A 4,575-nucleotide genomic window follows, 5' to 3' on the forward strand; every position below is an offset into this window, starting at 1 on the left:
AAGAGATCTAAATCAGAGACCGAGAGAGATCCCTCATGGTTACCATCAAATCTTCCATGTACTCAAGAGAAAGATCAACAAAAAGAGGAAGATCAGAAGGTCATGATAGAAGGTGACATGAAGAATGATCCAGATCAGCAAAAGAACCAAGGATATCAAAGCTATATTGAGATATGGTTTCAGAAGGTCACTAAGTTGCAGCGGTACTTTCTTCCTCAGTTTTGTTTGATCCCTTCAACGCTAGATCATTTGGTCTCTGAGATCTGGATACTTGTCAGAGCATGCATTTCGAGCCTTCACATCATTTTTTCTCTAATCTCGATGTGCACATGGCTCCATTGGAAGTATTCTTATACTTGAAAATGATTTTGTTTTTCAAGTAGGGTAGGGTAGAAAAAAAAAAAACAAAAAAAAAAAGAGAAAAAAATGAAAAAAAGAGAAGAATAAAAATCTAAGGTGAAAACCTCCTTGGAGGCGCCTTAGATTGGCTCATTGATTGAAAACCTCCATGAGGCGGTCAATGGGTTGGAAAAAAAAAAGAGAAAAGAGAATAATATCTTTGGGTGAAAACCTCCCTTGGAGGCGCCCAAGGCAGGCAATTAGGGTGAAAACCTCCATGAGGCGCCCTAGTTGTTTTTCAAAAAAAAAGAGAAAAAAGAAAAAGAAAAATAAAGCTAATATCCATTGAATAAGTTCATGTTGCAGCAATGACTTTGCAGGTTAAAGAAGGACGTTTCATGACCGGAGGAGCACTCAAATCAAGGTCAAAGGACTCTTTCTTGCCTTCTACAGGAAGCTCTGTATTTCTACAGGAAACATCCTGTAGAACCTTTGGACGAGCCAAATCCAATTTCAAAAGTGAATCTGATGGTAGGAATCTGTTGGTTAGGCCTACAAGCACTTGTGTGTCCATCCCTTGCCTTCATCCATCATTTTTTCACCTCCTTGTGCTTCTCATTGTGCTTCTACAGGAACTTCCTGTAGAAATTGTGGGAAACTAGGCATGCATTTCAAAAAGTGGTTTGGCGAACATGGTAGCTTCCTCAAGGGTTCAGAAGTCCTCATGCAGTCTTCCAACTCCTCCTCCATCATCTCCATACCTGCATCACAGCCAAAATTCATTTTGTCATCCCATGCAACCAAAATGCAAAGTGCCTTGAAGCAAAAACACATAGAGCAGAATTTGTTTATGCCATAACTTGAAAACCATGCATCCATTTGACAAACCGTTTTATGGGGAATTGTACAAGGTTGATGACAACATGCCTGAGCAGTTTCATGCAATTCCGGTGCACGGTTTCCAAGAAATCAGCCTCCATCACCATCAGCCATTTTTTCATTTTCTCCATATCCGTGCATCCGTTTTAAAACCTGTTTCATGGGGAGATGCAAATGGGTGATAGTAGCCTACCCCAGCAGTTTCAGCCGATTCCGATGCACGGTTTCCGAGAAATCGAGCTCTGAAATCTTCAGCCATTTTCCATTTTTCTCGAAATCCGTGCATCCATTGATCACGAATTTGCTATGGGAGATGCATAATGATGGTAGGAACATGCTCACCAAGTTTCAGATCAATCCGATCTATCGTTTGGGAGAAATGGCAAAAAGAAGTTCTGGTTTTGTGACCATGCAACAGCAGCAGCTTGAACGGGCAGAGTTGAACGTGGAAACAATTGCATGCAGCTCAGATCCGGCCAGAGGACACCTACACAAGGGAAAGCAATCAAAATCATCAGCCACGCCCTCATGCAATCAAAGAATCAAAGCATGCAGCAGCAAGAAGCTTCACAAGCAGCCGTTTGATTTCAGGTACGTGACTAAACCTTGTTCATCTGTTTGCATAGATCTAATCTAAAGCAATGCATGAATGAATGAGATGAGTGGATTCAGCCAAGAAGAGAGCCACGTTCAATTGCACTCAGCAAGGCAAAAATCACGCAGCATGCATGGGTCAGCCATGCACGTGAAAGTCAAAAAACGGACAGTTAGTGTCAGCTGCTTGAACTCCAGTGCAGCGGATCAAGAAGAAAACATACGGTTCATAAGTAGAACATGCAGTTCACGATAGCCTAACTGTCTGCATGGCCAACGCATGTCTCTGCCACCTCACTCCAAAAATCACGCAGAAATCTGAGCGCTCAGTTGTTGGTCAACTTGCACTTGCAACATGATTCACTCGAAGTGTATTCGAATTCAGATGGAGATAAACGAAAATTAGCAGAACATCTTGGAGAAAAATATATGAAATGGTTAGCAAAACTTATTTCAACATCTTCAAATATGGTCTTGGTGGTTCTTCCATGGCTCTGTTTGGCAGAGTAGGTGGTGGTATTTACACCAAAGCAGCAGATGTAGGTGCTGATCTTGTTGGCAAGGTTGAGAGGAACATTCCTGAAGACGATCCACGCAACCCAGCTGTCATTGCTGATAATGTTGGTGACAATGTTGGAGATATTGCTGGTATGGGATCAGATCTATTTGGGTCCTATGCTGAATCTTCCTGTGCAGCTCTGGTTGTTGCATCCATATCATCATTTGGAAACTCTCATGATCTTACTGCCATGTGTTATCCCTTGCTTATTAGTTCAATGGGTATCATTGCTTGCTTAATCACAACTCTGTTTGCAACTAACATATTTGAGATCAAGGCTGTGAAGGAAATTGAGCTTGCATTGGAAAAGCAACTTATTATCTCCACAGTAGTGATGACTATTGGCATTGCTGCTGTAAGCCTAGTTGCATTGCCTTCATCCTTCACTATATTCAATTTTGGTGCCCAGAAGGTTGTAAAGAACTGGGAGCTTTTCTTCTGTGGTGCTATTGGTTTGTGGTCTGGCCTTGTTATTGGTTTTGTCACTGAGTACTACACTAGTAATGCTTACAGCCCTGTCCAAGATGTTGCCGATTCATGCAGGACTGGAGCAACAACTAATGTTATATTTGGGTTGGCTTTGGGATACAAATCTGTTATTATTCCCATATTTGCTATTGCAGTAAGCATTTTATGAAGAAAAGAAAGCTGCCGCAGTCGGAAAGTATTGTCATGTCAGGAACAGAAACGTGAATCAAGGTTAACCAATGGAAAAACAGTGATTTAAAGGCCTGGAAACACTTTTTCCCATCCAGCTTTGGCATGCAATATCTATTCTCGGGCAGTTCATTGTACGTGTGTGCTTTTATAATACATTAGACTTGCCATTTGTGTTGGATTCGTCAGCTTTCAGGCAGCGCAGTTCAAGGAGAAGGCACCCCCAGCCAAGCAAGTAAAATCAGTGAAATTGGTTCTACAGGAAGTTAGCAGACTGTTCTACAGGAAGACAGAGGACTGTTTCTACAGGAAGCCAGCGAACAGTTTCTACAGGAAAGTTTGAAAAGAGGGAAGCCAAAGGAGAAATCGGCCGAGATGATTAGCCAAGGAAGCCACCAGGGCTATCAAAGACGAGGAGAGAGATTGGTTGCTCAGAGGATGAGCAACACTTTCAGTAGGGGGGTGATGATGAGCCCCAAAAATGTACAATTATTTGGGCTCATTCAACCTCCTAATTTGACTTAGTCCACCATTCTCATTTGTTTATTGCATGTTTTTGATTATTTTTATGTTAATAGAGTGAATTTGGTTAGTCATTATGCCAACAAGTCTAATGGGTGCTTTGTGTAGCCTTTTTGGTCAACTTGGAGACAAATTTGAAGGTCTTAATGAGCACTTGGCAGCCAAATTCGTGGGAGAATAAGCTAGAATATTTGTAGGAAGGTGTCCCCCTCATTTATGGGCCCTTACCTCGAATTCTCCACCATCAGCTCGGAGTTCAAAGGCCACCAAATCAATGAGCACAAGGGCAGCCAAGCAAGTCAAGTTGGACTGCTGTTAACTACAAGTCTTAGGCAGCCAAGTCCCTAAATTTTAGGAGGACTGTTGGGTCCTCAAATTGTATAAATAAGAGGGCTTAAGACCTCATTTCAGTTGGTCATTTTGGGGAGCTAGTTGTTAGTCATTTTTGCAGCTAGTGGTTAGTCATTTCGTAGCAATTAGTTAGTCAATTTGGTTTTTGCTCTTTGTAAGCCAGTTTTGGCATGACATTAGACTTTTGATTATGAATAAAAGCAAGCAGTTTTGGATCAAATTCTGAGTTTTTAAAGGAGCCTAAAGCTCTCGGGGTTGGGCCCAACCTGAGAGCTCAGGCCTCCTTCCTTTGTATCAATATTGTTCCTTTAGCATTTCGTTTCCATTTTCCTTTACATGCATTCGAGTATAGCTGCTGATTTAGATTTCCTGTAGTGGTTAAACAGTTGCTGATTTGGATTTCCTGTAGAAGTTAAACAGATTGGTTTTATCAGTTAGAATTTCTGTAGTTGTTTGGAAGTAGGCTGAGTAGATTAGAGTGAATAACAGTTAAAAAAAGAACAGGCTCACTGTATGCTCATGATCCACCTCTTTCTAGAGGCAGGGATCACAGACTGTGCTGCCCATTCAAAAACGATTGCTTACATGTTAATGCTCTCTTGAACGCAGTCTTGCTGATGGATAGAAGTGTCCATGAGTGTCAATTTCTTGGAATGCTTCATTGCTTCAGTACC

General features: G+C 41.6%; 1 pseudogene; it reads left to right on the top strand.

Annotated features, from left to right (window-relative positions):
* The first annotated feature begins 2,246 nt into the window (after positions 1–2,246).
* On the top strand, positions 2,247–3,008 carry LOC149168819 (pyrophosphate-energized vacuolar membrane proton pump 1 pseudogene; annotated as a pseudogene).
* Positions 3,009–4,575: the final 1,567 nt, after the last annotated feature.

The sequence above is a fragment of the Pinus tabuliformis genome, chromosome 4_2 (genome assembly GCF_031772625.1).
Source record: "Pinus tabuliformis cultivar Carrire ecotype Pingquan chromosome 4_2, CPIR1, whole genome shotgun sequence".
Lineage (NCBI taxonomy): Eukaryota > Viridiplantae > Streptophyta > Pinopsida > Pinales > Pinaceae > Pinus > Pinus tabuliformis.